General features: G+C 34.3%; 1 protein-coding gene across 13 annotated transcripts in view; it reads left to right on the top strand.

Moving 5' to 3' along the window:
- Positions 1-22,133, top strand: part of smg (sterile alpha motif domain containing protein 4 smaug) — a 392,969-nt gene that overhangs the window by 112,801 nt on the left and 258,035 nt on the right. For 6 of the 13 annotated variants that reach the window (XM_090400238.1, XM_090400249.1, XM_090400243.1 and 3 more), the window contains one exon: positions 19,848-19,957. The exons of 2 other annotated variants lie outside the window; for them this stretch is intronic. The gene's annotated coding sequence lies outside the window, so the exon portion shown is untranslated. Of the gene's footprint in view, positions 1-3,034; positions 3,088-19,847; positions 19,958-22,133 lie in introns of all 13 variants that reach the window. 5 more of the 13 variants (XM_090400240.1, XM_090400242.1, XM_090400241.1 and 2 more) reach the window with 1 other exon arrangement.

Raw genomic sequence — 22,133 nt, 5'->3', positions numbered from 1 at the left:
GCCCGTGAATCCGTAAGGGGCTTGTTGAATCCTTGGCATTCTGTTTAGTAATCCTCTTGTTTGTTTGTTTTTTAATGTGAATCCTACTCACGAAGGATTTTAAACCTATCATACATTTTGTACTGTAAGGAGTTAAGGGTTAGATAATCCAGAAACTTGCTCTAAAATTAAATAAGAAACATTTTCAAGTCACTTTAAGCTACGTAATCTGCCAACCTTAATGAAGTGGACAGCTTCACCATTTTCTAGTTGGCCAATCAGCCGGTACATTATGCATTAATACCAGTGGTTCCACAAATGGGTGTCGACAGCAGTCATGAGCAGTTTGTGCGGGGAAACCTCGCAAAAAAGGCAAACCGTCCAGAAGAATGCATACAGTTTGCAGACATAAACAAACTGGCTTCATAGCCTTAGATGTTTCTGCCGTAATTCCAGAAGAATAATAACAGCAGAGTAACCTGGCCATGTTAGTTCGAAATCTGTAGCTATGCGAACGCCTCTTGAATAAACACCTAATTAATTCTGCCATTTGAATTTATTTTATTTTAAAAATCAAGTGGATATTAGATCCAGCATTATTTTAGTTACTCCTCCCTGCATAACAGACAAACCGAGCTGTTAACACACACTTCGACAGACATAACAGACGAAGAACAGAAAGCCCTATTTTATTATGCCCTCTAAACCTGACAATGCCACATGATTTCCATTTGTAAGTATTTCTGGTTGTTGACAGCTAAGTGAAAATTCCTTTTCTGAAGACTCTATCGAGTCAATGTTTAAGCAGTGAATAACGTTTCTAAGGAATTTTCTATGAGCATTTCAGATCAGTATCGTTTTGACTCCTGTAGAAATAAAATTAGAGATATATGCACCGTTTTTTTTTTTTTTTTTTTTTTTTTTAACAGCGAAAGGTAATTTTTTTCCGAAGCTCTTAAATAATGAATCAAAATTAATCAGCAGTTCATTAGGTTAATGCAGCTGTAGTTTGAGCTCCACCTCTCTTTAGTTTGCATTCCATTGACAAGTCTGCTTTTCACAGAGGCATAAACAGCTCGTGTGACCTTCAAAAAGTTTAGTTTTCATCTTGAAGCTAAAAAGCTATTTTTCAAACAGGAAACTTTTTTTTTTTACTTTGGAACGCACTTTTTTATGGAAATAAAGAAATGAAATAAGAATTGGCGTATTGAGCCTCAATTTTTCCATATTTTATTTATTTATTTGCAAATAGCAACTATGGCTATTATATAAATTTGTTTCGGAAGTGAATTTTTAACTATGGTTCATGATTCACTTTCAAATAAAGTGTCTACAGCACTGATGCACCACTTAACGTATTTTTGTTTTTCAATTTTGATCACCTTATCTGGGCAGTGATATTTTAGAGATGATATTTATCATTAAGGATAAATATTTCATATTATTCATTGTTTTGAGGAAGATGTAACTGCGAAGGTCGCACGTTTTTTTTCTTCTTTTTCTTTTTATGAAATAAGTATGAAGAAAGATTAAACAAAAAAATTGTTTCTCAACCTGAAAGAAAAATGTTAAGGTTTGTCCTTAAAGTAATGCTTGAAGATAATAGATAGCGTTAAGATTGCAAATGAAGCTTGTTCCACCTTTGTCGTGAATTGTTCAGTACTGAGCTGCTTAAAAGATACTAATCGAAGGGACTGTATTTTTGCTTTTTATGTTAATAATTATTAACTAGAGCTACACGTGTCTGTGCATTGAAAGGAGATAGACGATCCTCTATCTGTAAAGATGGTTTTTTTTTTTTTTATCTAGCAGACAAACGCAATTAACAAATCTAATTCTTGGCTCTAATTATAGTCTTAGTTTATAACGTAATCAACGATTTGCGTTGATTACGTTATAAACTAAAGGTTTTAAACGCTGACGCTCGCTGCCATCCTCTAACACAAATAACATAATTAACTATTCGATCTGTGTACGTACCTTAATTAACTTACAGTTAAACAGATTTCCAGTAGTAAACAACTAAAAACAAATTAGAACATTTATTGACAACATCTTTCTGACGATAGCAGAAAATTAACTGACCAACTGTGCGTAGTCAGTATTATCTAATGTTTCCATGGAAACATGACGTCATGTCTTAGTGGACATCTTTGGTTGCTAAGACCTTGGGTCAAACTGCGAAGGACGCGAGCGTCGTTTTAGGCCTTTTTTTTTTTTTTTTTTTTTTTTTTCGGTCCAATCGTAAACGGACATAATGAATTTTTCCTCCGAAAAAGATATGAACTACATGATAAACATACCCGACTGACAGAGATGATATAATCTCCTCATAGCCTTAGCTGCTTTCACATTAATCCTTAACTCAAAAGTTATTTATATTTCTTAAGCAAGATAAACTGTTTTCTCCTACTTCATTAATGCTCTACATCAGTGGTGTCCAACCTACGATGCGAATAGTTTTAATACGGTCCAACCGCGCTGTTCAAGTAAACTAAAACTGCATTTTCAATTTTGTTGATTATTTCAAGAACTGTATACGCTTTACGCCGATTGGGGCGCTCCTTGCGGCGCATATTTGAGTGTTGAAATTATGAAGCCACCCACGTGTTGTTGTGAATTCTGTTTGCATTTAAAACAAAACAAAAAAAGTAAGTCATATTTTTATAATTTTAATAGAATCTCAAAAAAATAATAAATTATTGGCAGATTTGTAACGCTAAGTGTTGGGACTTTGCAATTTTTATATATAAAATAAAAAAAAACGGTAATATGAAAATAGAAATAAAAAACTTCCAAATTTTTACAAGATTGTGGAAAACTTAACACGTTAATTTTTTTTCGAATCATTCAGTACGACCCACGAAACAAATCTAAGTCTTTACTTTAAATATGGCTTCTGAACAGGAAAAGATTGTGCACCACTGTCTATATGATCGTATTCATTACTTTTCAGTCATGAAATCGAAACTGAATTTGAATTGCATAATTTTTGTATTTATTATTGTGTGTGTGTTTTTTTGTTTTTTTATAAAAAAGACCTGTTTCTTTCCAGTCATGGAGTAGACTGTTGACCACGTTGCATGACATAATATGGAGCATAAACAAGTAAGGGTACAAATAAAATTTCAAATAGGTAAAAATAAATAAATAAATAAATAAAAATATTTAAGTTCCTCCCATTCATCCCTACCCCTTGTTAAGTGAACTGGTGACAATAAGTAATTTTTCTCCTTAATTATTCTTATTCTTTAATTATTCTTAAAAACAGTATGCAATGCGTTTTTTTGTTGATGATGATGAATGGTGAATTTAGCTTATCATCGTATATCTTGTTGCGCATGATCGTGTTGAGGTATTTGATAAGTGCGTGTGTTTTATTTATATTCTCTTTAGCGGAGGAAGTTTCCCCCAGAGGAAAAACCATGGCGCTGCCGTTATATCAACTGACTTTAGTGTAGTTTGTGCAAATTATGATATTTTCTGCTTACAATCTTCGCAGAGCAGTTCTCATTACGTTTTAAAGTCTCAGTACAATATCCGCCCATCCGAAACTTTCTGCTATACTGAAGAGTGAATGTTTATGCTTACTCATGCCTAGTTTTAAACTACAGACTTTTGTTAAAGGCAGAGAAAAGTGATAATGTTCTTTAAAAGGAATTTTTAACGAAGAAAAAATTTATCTTAGATTGTAGAGGCAACAGCAATGATGAATTTAATGTAATGTTTCTAACAATATTTCTAAATGTAAAATCAGCCTACGCATTTTGAACATGAAAAAATAAATACATAAACTTTATTCAAAATATGTCGTAGCTTATCACCCAATTTTAGACATCAAGAACTAGATACTTAATCGAGACAAAAATAACCAATTTCTTATTTTATATAAAGCTCATTCTTCTACTGACCTATTGTCCAGTATAATTCATTGCACTCAAGCACGCGTCGAGTTCAGTGGCTTGCCAATGACCTCTTAATTTTGACGTCATCGAAATGAGAACATTGAACTGCCCGAGTCATTTGACCTTGAGAAGCCTTGAAATGCGGGCAAATATCCTCTTCCTTGTATATGTGTGAAAACATCTACTCTTTTAGCCTCTAATAACTTACAGCATAAATGCATAGTTTTACGTGCTACACAAAAGAAATAGCTAGTTTAGAGTAAGCTGATATAATACCACCTTTAATGTGTTCAAGTACGTGCTCCCTCAGAGCTATCTGTTTCTATGATGTTATCCTTTTTTTTTTCCCCCAGAATAACCCAGTTCTTCATAATCTCCATTAATGATAGAGATCATGTACAACGAATTGCTTTGTAAACTTCAAAGCATTAATTTCGTAAGCTGTGCATTCATCGTTATGATGTCGTAGACTTCACAGCATCCCCTTTCAGTGTTATTCTTGACTAGGTCGGACTGATGCTCTGAATTTCTATCGTGAAATTCTTTCAGTTGACCGGTTTTTCCACGGTCTTCAAAAAACTAACAGTACGTGACAAACTAATTATAACTAGTTTATTGTTTAACAAGACAGAAGTACACAGAACAGGTTAACCATTATTGGATTTCGTTTGTATTACATTTAAGGATAATGTTAAAAGGAGAAACAATCATTTGGTACATTGCGTGCGGAAATTAGATTTGAATATCTGTAGGTAGATGCTCCAGGAAACATTTGAAGACAATATGCTCAAAGGACGAGTATAGAGAAAATTAATAATTAGAGGGGAAAAGCTACTTGGATGAAATTGGAGTAGGAGCAGGTGTTGATTGGTATTCGTATTTTACAAAGAAATTGGAAAAATTCGGAATGTCTGTTCATGGAAATATCTTAATGGAAACTGTGCCTCATTGAAATATTTAAAAATTTGTTCCTGCGATAATTATTTTTTTTTTCTAAACTAGTTTTATTTTTTTTAATTTGTTATCTCAAGAAGGGTGATGCGTTTTGTAAAATGTATCAACACCTATTAGATTTATTTTGATGGATATCATGACTTTTTTTTCTTTTTTACTGTAATAATTGATTCGTTTTAGTTATGGTTCTATTAAAGCATTTTTAGTGGCACATTTTGATAAAATTATTCCAAAGGATAAAAGTAATAACTCCACTCTTACCTAGACAGAATTTAATAAATTTTGGCATATGGATATTTACTAAAAATTGTCTTGTCGTCACTCAATTTTGGTTTTTTGAATTAGACTATTTTTAGTGATGAAATTTGGCAAAATGATTCGAAACGAAACAACAAGTTATGCACATTCATCAGCCAGAAGTTAGTTTAGTTTAGCTATAGCATCTCCGTATGAGGTTTGTTGGTTTTTCATCCTTCTGAATTTATCTCTGTTTGCTGATTTTTCTTCATGAAAAACCGAGTTTCCTGAAGGAAAAAACTGCCATCCCCGTATGAGACCAACTAACACCTTCAGTTTTAAATGACGCTTATGATGTTCTAGAACCTTTATTAAGGTTCTTGCCGTCCTAGGCCGGATTCGAACCAGGTGTCAACCCAGTATCCATCGTTGATACCGCTGCGATAATTATATTTAAAAAATAAAAAAAACTTTAAAATCAGCTGCTTAAAATAGTAGCCGATTTCAAAGGTTTAAAAAATGTTATTCTGATTCGATGTCTATTGACGTTATTAAAGAGTTATTTTATTTTTAATTTCAAATATAACTGCCACTATTCTGTTTATCGATCTTAGTTAGTAATAACATATCCGCAGTGTGCGAAACTGCTGATTCGTGGATGATCTGCTAATTATCCCTATTGCATTGTTTCGGCATTATCTTCACAACATTCTGTAGGTTCAGTGATATAAATAACTTGTTCCATAAAATACTTGAATTCATAAGTCGTCTCTTTTTTTTTTTTTTTTGCGCCGATGTGAACTATTCCAATTCAATATGTATGCCTATTATCCAATTCCACATAATATTGATTCAAGATTGGAACTCTTTCTAGTACACTTTAAGTTACCATTATTTTTTTATTTAAGTTAAGCGATATTGCATTCCATATTGTTTCTTAGCCGAATAAGAAACTCAAAGAGTTTCATGCCGAATTACCTAAATGGATCAGGTGCTGCTTTCTAGGTATTTGCTTACGCTTGGAATCGCCGAACTTTATATAGGTTCTATATTCGGCTAAGAAACAATATGGGATGCAATATCCCTTAACTTAAATAAGTTCATGTCGCCGAATTGAAGCCATTGGCTCTTCATATAATTAATTATTTTTTATTTTATCAGATTTTTACGTCATCAAAAACACACAAGGTTTGAGTTTCACAGTTGCCCTTAAGTTTTATTTTTTTGTTTCTAATAGCAAAGATAGTTTATGAACATTTTGTAATCTTTTTTTTTTTTTGAAGCATTTCATTGTGTATTATATTTAACTAATTATCTGTTTCAAAATCCAAAGAAAGACGCCTTTCTCTATATTGTTTTAACTCTCCCTGTCAAGATGCATTAAACTGTCTCTCACCCACTTACATCCATCCACCCACAGATGAAGAATATGCCTGCTTTTCTGTACATTAGTTTCCATCAAAGTAAGCTTTACAATCATTAATAATATATTTTTGGCAAAAGAGTCATTCTCTCTGTCTAACTCGCTCTGTTAATTTTTCCAAAGCCCAAGGCCTGCGCACTTTATTTTAGGCATTGGGAAAGAAGGGGGGGAAAAGAATCAGAGTATCTAAGAATAACGTGATTCCTTAAACATAGTTACATTTCAAGGTCATACACGCAAATGAGCAGACAAAATGAGGTAGTCACGGTTTTGCAGGTAGAAAAGAGAAATGGCTTTAAAAATTCTGTCGGAAAACCACTTGAACATATAACACATGAAATGCTCTGATTAAAATGAATACTTAACAAACAGTTACACACCGTGAATCAAACAAGTGGTTGTTGTGTAAAGAAGATTCCCCCTCCCCTCCTTTTATTTCTTTCTTTTTTTTTTTTTTTTTTGAAATCCTCTGAAATATATTGGAGTTACTCCTCCAAGAGTAACTCAGTGTTGAAGAAAACAATCAGGTTGTTTTCCTAGCATCGATTCATGGCATTCTATTAACAGCGACGTTGTTTCTTCTATGTTCATTTTCGATATCGTTATCAATATTCCCCCATCTCTCCCACTACTAGTCTTGAAATCTGTTAAGACGCGCGCGCACCTATCGACCGCCACCCATTCTGAATTCATTTCACAATACAAAAATAACAAATACCTCTCGTATTTCATAAAAAGTAAAATCTATAAATTTTCAAATCTGATATCAACAAGTCTAGTTTCTTTTCGATCACAAACTATTCGCTTTTTCTAGTAAATGGAAAGAATTAGTGGGCACGTGTATTAATTGATCTCGTTGCAGTATTAATATAGTGAGCAACCTCTCATGTTTGGGATTACCGTGGGGAATTGGGGGTGGGGGGGGGTGTTTCGGACGTTTGAAATTACGGTCGCCAGAACGACTAAGTCTGGGAGATCTGCAATTTGTGCGTGTTCTTGTGACCAATTTGCTTGTTTTGCGGGATGAAAAAACCCGATATTCCGGGAGAAAAAAACCCTTCCACCTTATTGTGAGACCAGCTACCTCACCTTCAGCTAAAAAAAAAAATAAATAAATAAAATAAAATAATAAAAAAAAAAAAAACGAGTTCTTCGCGCCGTAGTGGATTCAACCTAGAGCTTTTCCAACCAAAGGATTCGATACCAACCAAAAAAAAAAAAAAAAAAAAAATGGTGCCCGTGATTCACCTGTAAAGTTGCTTGAAGATGTCTATTCTCTCATTTCCCTGTAAAACGAGCGTGACGACATGCTCGTCTGTAAAGAACCCCAAATCTATTTCGGCTTAAGAATTCTCATTATTTGACGCACTTATGCAATGGGGAAGCTAGCTAATGAGAATACTGTTTCATTCCATTTTTCTTACCAGGCCTACTCAGATGTGTATGGTGCCACAGTTATTGTACTAAATCCACTTGGAAATGCGATTCATCCACTCGCAATACGATTGGATGAATGACACATAAGAAGCACACCCGGCAATCTCCATTTTATCAAGAAATCGTTACATCCTTACTTAAATGTAACGTTTTCTTGATAAAATGGAGATTGCCAGGCGTGCTTCTGACAAGTTCAAGTTGCATAATGCATCCAATGAGAGTTTATTTCAGCCGAGTAAGTTTGCCATTAAGAACAACTCTTAAACTTCTCGTTTGGTTTGCAAAAGTAATCTGCTTGAGAGCCGACGGATCCCACTGACTACACTTTCAGCTCAGTGGTTCCAGTTTATCACCCAATTGTCAACAAGGTGATTAAGTATTCCAAAAAGGCCTACAGGGTTCCGTGATTGATATCCGATTTCTTTTGCTACCGTCCAATTCTTCATTTAGTAATTTCTTGAAATCTAGATTTACATTATTCAGTGACTAAGTGCCTTCTCAGATTTACCATTCTGTAAATTCCGAAACAGCGGGAATTTAAAAGCAATTATTAGGATAGTTGATAATTTTTATCGCTCAGTGTGACAGCGTTGCCTTGCTTATTGGAGATTTGTGGTAATACTGTATTAACAAGTTTGTCTTTAAAGAAGGATGTCGGTTAACACGTAATCACGCATGTAGATTTTCAAATCGTTTTGTGTGGAAAGTTCTTATATTAAAGAACTTATATTAAAGAATAAAAAATCCATGAAAGATGAGCCCCTCTCCCCACTGAAGTCGGTATCTTGGCAGAGATAGAAATAAGATCGCAATAAATCACTTGTCTCAAAATTTGTTGCAGTAACTAGTGCAAAAATCCTATTTTTAACCTTATTTTTGATTGATTCTCTATAGACATTAGAATCAGTTTCGACATAATCACAGAAAGTAGTCTGAATTAAAATATCACATAACTATCTATTTCATAATGGGTTTTCACATTTCTCACACTTACGCTGTCGATCTACGGTTATGTACATGTATTACATTTTCCTCGTTCGCCCGTACAAATTTATTTAATGTTTATTGATTTCAAGAAATGTCATGCTTTTTTTCTTTTTTTTTTTTAATCATGTTCCCATTTACGCTTTATTCTACAGAAACCCATTATGAAGAATGAGATTCCATTTAGATTATTGAAAACTGGATTGCGACCAGGATCTTTTCTAGCTCAAACAATAGCATTGACTTCATTATTACCATTCATTCAGTTTTTATTTTACTTTCGCAATATGATCTGCACGCAGATAAACAGTTTCCTGTTGAGGTGTACTCATTCACGTTTTATTCTGTTCATGTCTTGCCAACGACTTGTTTATCGTGTACTACCACGGCGGTTTTGGATCCACGGTAAGGCTGTGACCGAAATCGTAGTCGTGGAGTTCGCAGGAAAACAATGATGGGAAATTGTCTACAAGAGTGTCGTTTGTCGTTGTACTTGAGTTGTTGAATCTGCCATCATTGAAATCTTTTTTTATTTTTCTGGGAATCCAAAATAACTTGTACAATGCATGACCGAAAAGTTCTACTCTATATTCGCTAGTAATTCAGTGTTTTTATTTATGTTAAATTGCTTTAGATATGTAATTCTTATAAGTTCTATCTCCCTCCCTTCTTCCTTTTCTTTCTTTCTCTCTCTCTCTCTGAAAATACCTTTAATGAGTTTCTACCGGCCTGTAATAAACACCAAGAGCCAAGTGATTCTTCACACAAAGCAAACTGCATCAAAATTCCCGTCTTTGGATGCGGTGATTGAAGCACTGCGTCTTCATTGGTGTCGCGATTAGTATTTTCTATTTTGCAAAAAATCATTATTCGCAATAATTCTCGCGAATTAGTAAGTATTAGACCTTCTGAATTGTCGAGCAGTAAAACTGTCTCCTGTTGTTGTCGTGTGTGTGTGTGGGGGGGGGAGGGGTTTCCTCATCCGTCCGTTAAAACAGGTTGAGCACTCCAATGAGGACTGTAGATTTTTGACTAGATCGCTGTGTAAAACTGTCCATTAGTTGGAATACTATTTATAACCATCACTATTTCCTATTACAAGCTCTTTTTGCAGATAGATTATTATTATACTGTACGAACAAGCAACTTATATTATTCGAGTCATGACTTTCTGAAGCTTGAAAACTTAAGATCCTAATCCTTCCCACTCCCACAGTTGATCATGACTGTGATTAAACAATAAAATAAAAAGCAAAATATAGCAATTACTTTGAAGGAAGAAAGACTATATTTATTATTTTATACGAAATTATAAGATTTATAGAAATTAAATTTTTGCTTTTTTAGGAACGTTCGCATATTTTGACTGAGCCCTTTCAACGCCTGCTCTTTTTGTTGAATTTATCATATTTGAAGAAATAGCATCGCCGTATTTTTTTATTAACCTTTATCAATTGAGTATCTTGGCTTATATTTTAATTGTTGAATTCTCTGAAAGTATACACTGTATAGTCATGGTCATTGAATGCTACATTACAACGTTAAGTATTATGTGCTACTGAATAGGCACATAACACTCACCAAAATTTAATTTTATTTGAAGAGGGGGGGGGGGGGGGTAAAGGGAAGTAAAGATTTCTGTCGTTGAGTGCTGTTTATATCCCCTGAAGCAATAGAACGTGTAGTATGTCTTTCTTCTCTTTCAGTACTCTTATTTACTTTTTTTTTTTGTTTGTTTATCTTGTTTTCGTTGGATGAAGGTTTGCTATGTAAAACTTTTGAAACATTTCGGAGTTGACGATCACTTACACTCTGAATAGTAATGGAGCAGGAACTGTCCTGGTTGTTTGCCTTACTTCCTTTGGAAGACAAGATAATGGAAAATAAATTAACTCTCTATCATTGACTAGTGGTCATTAATTCTAAACCCTGTTCTAGTTGGACGAATATTAACAGTACCTCTATGGGTCACCAATGACTTGACTAGACAATCCTACACTAAGATCACATTCGTGTTGGCCTCGCGTACCAATAAAACATTATTCGTATTACCTGCTTAGAGATCGCTTAGAAAGAAAAAGTTTTTTTCTCAAATTAAAAATGGCAAAATCTTAACTTTAGAGATCTGCCTGCATTTTATCCCATGTTAGTGATATAAATGGATGTTTTTCTTATCCACACTGTACTGGAAATCTGGTGAAGCTTTCTCAGTCTCCCCCCCCCACACACACACACAATGTGATCACACTAATCTGTGCGATTTCATTGATGCGATAATAACGTGCTATTAATTATCTCGATACTGTTTCATAAACTACTCTATCGTAAGCGTGTATTTTATATTTATTTGTTAAAGATATCCTTCTACTTAATCGTAGTTGCAGTACTTAGTTGTATGTAATTTAAATGAAACTTAGTCGTATAGCTAGAGAAAGTGGATTTTTTTTTTTTTTTCCCTTTTGCAAAAACAGACAAAACAGTTCTAGCACGCAATTGATACAACCCACTGACGCATCGCGGCCTTAGTCTCCTCATCGCTGATTCTAAACAATCCAAATGTTTTATTTTAATCCTATCATTTTCCCTTTTTCGTTAAGAGCAGGAAGAACATTTGAGGGCAATTTAAAACATGCACAGAGATTCTATTTAGCGAATGAAATATGCTCGAAAAGCGGTTCGCAAATCGAAACCAGAAAATCTGAAATAGAACTCTGATTTCCGGACGATAGAAATGGAAGTCAGACCAGTAGTAGAAAGCATCCAAGATATTATTAAGCTGTTTAAATGCTTTAATATGAAACATAAACATTATTATTATTGAAACTAAGCCAATAAAAACGAGTTATAAGATTTATTAGATCAGCTGTGACATACGGAAAATAGTTAGCTGAACTAGATTGGATAAAATAAAAATAAATAAATAAAATTCCCAAGTAATTTTATATTATAAAATCAACAAGGAACCGAACGATGAATGAAGAGACTCTTCATGAAGGAAGAAGAAAAGACATTAAATGAACGGTAAGTTCCTTTAAGAATAAATGGAGATGCAGTCTGAACCCGAACCAACAAACGTAGTAATTATCTTCTTATTTTATAAGAAGATAAGTACTATATGTAAATAAATAGGCACTGTAAATAAAATTATGTAGTATGTGGAGCTGTAATTGGATTTAATTATAAATATATATAAAATAAAAGACAGCTTTTCTTGGTACGAGAAATAGAAGCTTTGAAGTTGATAGTTTGGCTTCTGAAAAACAGTAAGAGTCGCCAAAATCCTTAGCTTGATGAAAGCGTAAAGTGATGTCTTCTTAGCAATTCTTGTAAACATAATAAAAAAATAAAATAATAATTATTATTATTAATATTACGTGATATCTTTAAGGAGTCGAAAGACTCATCAAGTGAGGGCATTAACAACCCACCGGCTAACTACTTAATTCACCATCTACACACCGTGCAATCCTCAACACACCATCTGTTGCCCACCACCTAGTTTTTTATTCCCCCCCCCCCTTCTGTTAACTGCATGTGTTCTCTGGCCGATTTGCTTCAATGCAGGATGAAAAACCCCGTTACTTCCAGATCGACTGACTCATCTTTATTGAAAACACCAGTTATGACTTATGACGAGAATCGAACTCAAGTTTTTCCAGTCAAAGGGCGCATCGCAGTAAGTTGGAATCTAATCAATAATCACTGACCCAGTTCGCGGGAGCTCAGCTAACCCGCGGAATAGAGGAGTTTTTAAATAAAGAACTAAGAGCCCACCCGTTGTTGAAAGTCATGCTTTCCGTTTATGTTGTATTGTGGTGAAAATGCGTACATACAATGAAAAAATATATTCTCTAGATTTTCACTTATGTTAATGGCAAACTTTAAAAAAAATAATAATTAAAAAAAAAAAAAACGTGGAAATAGCATTGGAGCAAGCGAACGTAGTTCATTCCAGGCCATATTATATCGAACAGTGTAACATGTCCTATTTACCTGAACGTCTTCGTAGAAAATACCCTAGTTCGTTGGCCTCCATGTCTACGTATGTAAGCGAAGATAATAACGTCAAGAGAGAGTTATTTATTCATTTATTACTATTATTTTATTTTATGTTTCTTAACATAGTTAAAATTTCACTTGTAATATTTGAGTTTATTTCAGGTAAATCAACTACTAAGATTCCGATGACGTCAGTACCTTGTGACACGTATATTGTTCGACTATTTACCGCTGCTAGAGGGTTTTTTTTCTCCCCCTCCTCCTCGGGGAATGCCCCATATTTACAATCAACACATACACAGGCACGCACACACTCTTTCTTGACTAGACACTGCGGCACCTAACTGATACTAGCAATAGCCGAAAACCGGATCGACAACTTCAGTTACAGACAGACTGGGAGGGACGTTTGTTAAATTATCCAGGAAGCGAAAGAGAGAAATAAGTGCAGTGAAACTATTTCGGCCCGTTAATGAAACCAAACCTCTGAAAGGAATTACCGATACATCTTTCTTAAAAACCGCAATCAAATGTTTCCAATAAAAGTTTTATTGCCGTTTCAGAAGCATATTTAACATTGCCAAATCGTGTTAATAAGATGTATGTGTGGTAAGTTCGTATTTTTATTTTGATGTAGGCTAATCCATAAGCTCCTGTTTGAATGCCTGAAGCAAAATTTTCTCATGTAGCTGTTAGTAAGTTGGAATAAATATAGAATGTATGTTCATGTTTATATGCAGATCTTTAGTTAGAATATACACCTAGAATTAAATGATCTCAAGCAGCCAAAGGAGACATTTTCTATAAGACAGTATTCTCAAATTATATTTACGCAAAAATAATCAGAACCAAATTAAACTAACAGATACATATTTCAGTTAACGATTACCAACACTAAAACGAATTCATGTAGTTCGAAGTGGATGCTGTAGTTCCGCTTCTTGACATTTCCTTCTCAGAGTTACAGGAATAACTGTGAAATATCCTGGAAGATGCTGTGCTAACGTTCCGATCACGAAAGCAAAACCGTTGGAGCTTGCGGATCAAATACAAGAATTTCTTTTTTAAATGAATATAACACTTATTCAGTTACTTGTCTTTATTTTTAATGGAAATCTCATGTAAGAAAGGTTGGTTGTCCACCCTAACTAATGACATGAATGATTGGAATGCGGAAAAGATAGGAAGACGAAATTAACATCTGATTTATATTTGTAGGAAATACTGATCAAGAGTAGTCTGAACATTTACGAATACTTAAGGGATGTAACAGGTAGGAGTTATTATATCCGGTGTGAGATTTCTTATTTCAAACTACTGTCGATATTCATTCGGTTATCGCTATCTTGTGGAACAGGCTCCATCCATTTCCAAGAAATCAACATTTTTATTTCTTCTTTTTACCTAACCCTTGATACTGCCTACTATACTTGGATTTTGAACTCATCTACGGCATAGACGTTTCTAATACCAAATGCATAATACATGATTTTCATCGTCTTGTGCCACACACCAAGTTATTGAAGGCTTGAAACCTGCATATAAAGAAAACTGTTTGGTATTTAAAAATGATTGCGGCTTATTTAATCTTTAGCTCACTCACAGCACTAACATGCTGTAGGTTCCCATCCTTTTCCTATTGGAGGTTTCCTATCTTGGAGGTCTAACAAGTTTCTCCGATTTCTATGAGTACCTCTCTTTTTGTTGTCTATTAAGCGAATTGATTTGCGGTACTTACTTGTTCTTCTTTTTACCACTAGTATAAACAGATTATCCGGTATTCCCGAAGCGAAAAGGTGATGAAACTTTCTAATAAAATATCGGCATGAACCACTAATATGTGACTTCGTATATTTATTCGAATAAGTTTAAGTATCTCCAAAAACCTAGTGTTATGCGAACACTCGGAATACAGCACTGAAATGGTATTTGAATTAATTAGAATAGGTTAAAATCAGAATAGGTTTCATATGATTGGTATTTGTTGCATCAGCTAGAGATACGCTGACGAGAAATGTTGAAATTGCAGTTTCCTTAAAGTAACAAACTAGTACGACGTTTTTCTCTGAATGTGTTACAGTTAGTTTTTTTTTTTCCTGCCTAACCTACTTCTAATTTTACATTTTACGCCCTTCCCTGAAGCAAAGAAGAAACTGTTATAGAAGGTTATAGTACGCGTAAGAGACCCTTTCTAGAGATTGCAAAATATATTCCCCCCCCCCATCCCCTCGTGTAAATTTGTATATAAATGTGGAAAGTGGTAAATGAAAATAAACAGTTTAAAAAAATCAACACTGTCCCAAGGATGTATGTAGAAAAGCGCAGATTAGCTAATATATTTCACAACTATGACATCGTCACAGATGTTACTGAAATTACGTTGTTTAGATGTTGATGTCCTGAAAAGGAAACTTGTCATATTATCACAGGTTAGGAATATTATGAAACCACTTTGCCTTTTATTTCAGGCTGTCTAGACTCTAGAGTATGATATTGCGCATTGTATAGTGTTTTCAAGCAATAAGAAGTTTATTTGGACGATGTCTTTGACTTACCAGCATCCCACCCCATTGGATTCGTGCGTGTAGTTTGTTAAAAATAGAAAGTTAACAAAAATCTAATATTAGAAAACACAGAAACAAACACTAAAAAAAAAATGAAAGAGAGGACAAACCTATTCATAATATGGCATGTTACAAGAAAGATACTGTGCCACGCAAATCTCGTAAAGCAGACTAGAATATGTTCGGGGTCCAGAACCGAAACATGCAGAGTGTTACAAGGGCATAAGTTGTATAAACAGAATGCAGTTAAGAACCAAAGAATCCTTTAGCGATATAAATATGGAATAGGAATCTGCTCTGTTTCCATAAATAGAGAGAGAGAGAGAGAGAGAGAGAGAGAGAGAGTAAGTGGTTGGACTATAAACTTCAACAAAAATGTCCGTTTTTAGATTCTGTCTGTGTGTTTCTGAGAAAATGTAAGCACTAGTAGGGCCAACGATGGGAGTGGGGATGCGGAACGCCAATACAAATTATCGAGAGATGGGGTCCAGAAGAGGTCTGGAGGATGATTGTGTTGCATATGTTTTTGTCTCTCAATCGGGGAATCTAAATTTAGTTTAAGTCGGATCATTACTAATATTTGTTTATGACCATTTTGGTAGAACAGTATAGAGTCGGGGGTGAGAGATTTTATTATTTTTTTTTTATCCCAGATTTTTCTTACATATAGTCCAGTATAGGGGGAAAGTTTTAGCTTAACTGGCGAACTCTTGCAATTTACTGAATGCTATTTGTCGATGCAAAGAATTTTTAAGAAAGTTAGGTATAGAACGTATTGTTGACTTGGGTACAACGTAAGTAACTGAGGATACGAGCCCACAAAACTGACAAACCTGGGCGACTTGTTTTGCGGCTTATTGTGTTCTGGTTTATGGTTTTGTTACTAAACTGAAACATTTTTCACCACAATTTAATGTGATGACCTAATGACCTACATAACTTTCATGTGATCATTTTATCCTTTAAACTGAAATCATATACAAAATTATATTGCTAGCGTATTATGTTTATTAATGTTGTTTATAAGAAGCATTGTCTCCATAGCTGAGGCAGTGCTTCTTATTGAAAATATTATATATTTCAACTTCTTTACAAATGTTTATTCTTCATATCACAGCGCAGTTACCACTATTTAGATATACATTTTTTAATGAATTTCTCTAAAACATTATACATTATTTTAAGTCCAGCTCGGTTGTATAAAAACGACATTATTCATGACTTAAGCAATAATTTAGTTCAAAGGCTTTCCTGATGCCACTCCAAATTTTTATCTGTACTTTTGGGGAGTGGGACAGTCAGAAGTTATAGCATTTGCTAACACAGACCATGAGCTATAATTAAAAAAAAAAAAAAAAGTTTATATCCTTTTCATTTCTTGACTTTGCGTCCTGAGGTTGAACGCATTTTATATTAGGAATTGCACATAAAGCCTCCTTAGTATGGTCGATTTCGACAAATCCATTTGGTGGGAAAGACCCGAATCTCATCTAGTAGGAGAACCTTTATCAGAGCTTTTCAACTGAAATTGAGTTAGCTGGTCTCATACGGAGGTGGAGGATTTGTCCTCCCACCAACCCTGATTTATCATACTGCAACCAGGCAACCCACACCCAGGAGAACACACAAGAATATATATATATATATATATATATTTAGGCATCTTATCTTAAATTTATGGTTATGAAAGCCAATCTAGGTAGGTCGTGGTCCTTAAAGGGCCTGTAAGTACCACAGGTAGAGTCTCCGTAACTCAGTCAGTATAGACAAAGCCCTTTGGTCGTAAAGACCTGGGTTCGATTCCTGTCGGTGACGTGGGAACCTTTATCTGGTCTCTTTCGACTAAAAGTGAGTTAGCCGGTTTCATACGGAGGTGGGGGGAATTCACCCAGAAGCTTGGTTTTTTCGTCCTCCAGAACAGGGAAACCGGCCCCCTTGAACACATATGGATTACAGTCATGAATACGTCCCAGCCATATGCCGGTTCCGAGTCTGGATAAAATTGGGGGGGGGGGGGTAATGGTGAATTACCCTGTAAAAAATCTCACCTAAAATACTTTGTGGGCAATAATGCCTGCAAAGTCACTCAGGGTCGGAAAACGACTGAAAGGGAAAACCACCACCAAGTACCACAGATTATTATTAGGAATTGTACATAATTTACAAAGAAAAAAATGCGTACAAATTCCTAACTGAACCAAGTTTTGCTTTGCGCTCTGAAAAAAATTATGTTTTTCTTTCTTGCTCCCACCCTCCTTCCATTGTCATTCTTCGTTTCTTGATTTGGTCACGTACTTCATGCTGCATTCTGGATTAATAAAATACTATTTAGTAATATTGAACCATATGAGACATTTTCCATTTTAATAATGCATTTTTGCTTGGCTTGCCATCGGTAATGAAGCAAAGCAAGATATTCGATAAGAAACTTAAGATCGTGACCTTGACTTGCAGTAAATTCAGTTTATTGCAAGTACTTAGGTCGGCAACATTTTAAGGAAGTTTTGTTTTGCTTTGACTAGGACTCATTCATACCGCATCCATAAATATGATTATTCATTATGAACATTATTGATATCGCAAAAGGCGTGGCTGTTTATCGTTGAAAAATACTGCTTCGGTTGAATTTATCAAAATTTTTCTACTACTGTTTTACTTATTTGAAATCATTGCAGATTACGCAACAAAAACATAACGGGAGAACAAATCACTTCATAAAATGAAAAGTGATTTATTGAATGAAAAATGAAAACACATTATTTCAATAGAATTAATATTATAAATGCAACCATTTTCAACCACTGAACGAGGTGATTTAAGTATCGTGCTAGATTTGAAACCAAAGCAGTGAACCAAGTTAAATTGTCTTGTCATCTTTGTTAAGGTTGGTTCGTATTAGGTGGTAAAAGAATTTTATCGCTTACATGGGCGATAAAATTTGCCAGTATCTTGCTTACTGGAGACCTGGAAGTGACTTCAATAAAGTTCCATGTTTGGTCTCTAGAACAAAGGAGCCGGATTATCTATCCCTTAACCCATCCAGAGTACTAATGGGATGATACTGTAGGTAGAAATATAAAAAAAAAAAATATATATATATATAACTGAGGGTTCCGTGGCCCAAAGTCTTTTTTATATATACATTTTTTAAAAGGAGAATCATGTGCACCTCCAGCATCCTTTAATAGTCGGAACCGTTTAGATAGTTTAGAAGCACTTCTCGGTTGAAGATAAGTTAGCCGGTCTCAGACGTCGGCGGGCAGATTTTTCTCTCAGATTTTTCATACAGCAAAACATGCACCCCGACTAGAAGGACATACGCAGTTAAAGACATAATACACTGAACTAGTACCCTTATTGCTTAGGTTGTAATTCAAATAGCTACGGCCTTCACAATATGCATACAATATCCTTGCACTTTTATTAGATATACTCAAGAGAGTTGAGAAATTTTTGTGTGGCAAAAATATACGGAAATATTAGGTGCTACCACCTGATGATGTTCATCATCCAATGAGACCACCATTCTTTGTGGACTTGAAAAGTTTCATATTTGTTCTCTGCAGTAGGGTTTCGGATTATCTAACCCTTAGTCCACCACAGTATCAAAATGTGCTGTACGTTCACAGCCTTTCGTGGATAGAATTGACATAAAAAATAAAAATAATTAGGATACGATTAAGCTTGTCTTAAAAATATTATGTCGTGATACTTTTTAATAAATCGTGATTCGTTGTAATAAAGCATTTGTCTTTTGCGAAGTTACAAGACTGCCTGATTGGCTAAGTGGATAGCATACCAACTCTCCAGTCAATGTCGTGGATTCGAGCACCAACGTGGACATGGATGTTTGTGAAAGCGTGCTCTGGACGAGCGTGTGGAGCCACACATTAAGTAAACTTAAGCTTTTCTTTTCTTTTCTTTTTTTTTTAAAGTAATTTCTGCACAACATCTGCTTGAAATTCCTATTTTATACTCTAATAGCTGCTGAGAGCTTCCCTGGCTCACTTATCTACTAAGCTGTTTGATAGGAAAGATGCGAGTTCGAATCCCTCTAGGACGTGAAGAAATGGCTTTTCAACTGTAGGTAAAGGAGTTTTCTGTGTCAACTCGGGTTTTTCATCTCGCAGAGAAGTTAGAAAAACATAGTTTACACAGAACAAAAATATACACTTAGACATAAGACTAACCACGTGATTCTAAAATTATTAGCTGGTAAGTAAAATATAGTATTTTCGAAGTATATTTTAATTTTTTTAATTTAAATGTTTTTTAAGAGCAGTTTATTCATCAAATGTATATAAACTTGTTTAACCAGTATCCATATTGCTTAGTATTAATGCCTTTTTCCCATCTCTCCTGTAGTTCGTGGTCTGCCATGTTTTCACTGACCACCGCGCATAGAGCGCCGCCAACCATCGTAATAATCAGTGGCAATGTGTGATATTCTTGGGCTCACTATACAGTTTGGTTAAGTAGGCAACTTTCTTTTTTTTATTAATCTCATTTCTATTTGTCAAAAATATGATAATAATAATAATGCTAATATATTTCCCCCTAAATGTTATTTTGATTACCAGTCTACTATATATATATATATATATATATATATATATACAGACTGGTATATATATATATTAATGCAGGTTATTAAACCTGGTTATTACTCCATTTCCCAAGTAATCAAACAGACAAACAAGTCAAGTTTGCGCCTGCACGTATTGGAAGTCTAGCTGACCCTCAAAGTAGTGCAAGTCAAGGCAACTTATGGTAAAAGTAGAATAAGCTCTGATCACTATTCTTAATATTTACCCTTAATGTGCAGTCCATCTCCTTGAGGAGATGTGTGATGTGATATCTTTAACATTTATTATACCCAAGGTAAAATACTTTTTACATATATATATATATATATGTGTGTGTATAGTAGTATGTGTGTGTGTGTGTAGTGTGCGCGCGCGCACACACACACACACACACACACACACACACACACACACACACACACACACACACACACACACACACACACACACACACACCTGTAGTCAGATTTGCAAGTTATTCTTGAACTGAATTAGGAAGAGAACCAATCATAACTTGGATCATAAATTATATTTGCACTTCATAAAATACCCGTGATTGTACGGCAGTCGTAATAATCAAAATATGATTTAGATAAAAACTAGCATGAGGCCTTTTTGCTAATTCAGATTCATCTCACGAATTCGTTTTGTCACCATGTTGCATACATACATGATGTTGAGATGACCTCTAGTGTCATATTTAACTAGAACTTCTCGGTTTCGAAAATAAGCATGTATGAGTCTGTCAGTTCACTTAGTGATCTGATAAACACATTTTCGCCTTAGGAAAATTAGGCTAAACAAGTATGGAAATGAGCCAAGAAAATAATTTTAAAAAATGTACATTTCACAATAGCATTCTTGTATAGTTCACCGTATGCTATCGTTAATTGTGACATACAATTTCACATTGTTTCGAATCATGATTTTGACACTAAACGAATTCAAACCAAAACTGACATGACTTGACAAATTTTAGTAAAGAACCTAAATAATTTTGTTAAATTACATAAAGTAAAAACCGAACTTTTACTTTGTATCATATGGAAACAATTTGCCAAATTTCGCCAATAAAAAGTGGTTTTGATTTCAATATTAGATAATTTTTTATTGGATTTAAAAAAAAAAAATTGAAATTTAGTATTTGAGATTTTTACCAAATTTAAGTTAAAAATGAGAGAAATAATGAATACGGACGGGGGAAAATAATCTAATAGGCATCTAACCTATTCATTTTGTGAAGCAAAATATCTAAAGATATTAGATATCTATATCTAAAGATATAGATATCTAAAAATATAACAAAAAATTTTAGCCACCCCTTTGTGTTGACTTTTGCATTTTTTAAATTCAAAATTTAAAAAATAAAAATAGAAGATTGATATTTCATGAAATAAAAGCTTTTCCTACTAATGTAGGAAATTTTTATTTTGATATAAAATTAATTACAAAATCACAGTTACAAAATTAATCACTGAAGATTTCAACAGCAAAAAAAGTTTTTTGTATAATTGATGGAATGCTGTCCCAGATCGTGGCAAAAGTTGGCCCAGGTTCCAAGAATGTTCGGTGAGAATGACAGCTGAGATATAGAAATTATTTTGGAAATCGAAACCCATAAATATCGTACTTAGTTGTGTTTGTTCCTGCATATGCATAACAATTATTGTACAGTGCTGTTAGCACAATTTCCAGTTTTTTTTTTTTTTTTTTTTTTAACATCAGTTTAATTCTTAGCTTCTCAAGGAAGTGAATACGCTAATAACATCCGCATCGGCAATGGGTCACTGGCGTACAGTTATTTCCTAACTTACATACTCTTTATATAGTTTGATTTTGTGTTCTTCAGTATGTTTTATAAAATCAGTATTAAGGGCTTAAAAAAAAAATTAGTGTTTGTCACCTGTCGCATATATGTGTAATCACCTATTCTTGCGTAATACTTGAGGAAGTTGCTCATTCGCAGTCCTTGAAAGAATAAAAGTAACGATAAAACGTACTGAGGAGAGTGAACTAATCCTGTGAACCAATTTATTGGTCTGCATTTCACAATAAACAACAACAG

The sequence above is a fragment of the Typopeltis vanoorti genome, chromosome 11 (assembly GCF_054136105.1).
Source record: "Typopeltis vanoorti isolate ZY-2024b chromosome 11, IOZ_Tvanoo_1.0, whole genome shotgun sequence".
Taxonomy (NCBI): domain Eukaryota; kingdom Metazoa; phylum Arthropoda; class Arachnida; order Uropygi; family Thelyphonidae; genus Typopeltis; species Typopeltis vanoorti.
The sequence above is the reverse complement of the archived record's forward strand: the minus strand, read 5'-3'. Positions and strand labels throughout refer to the sequence as shown.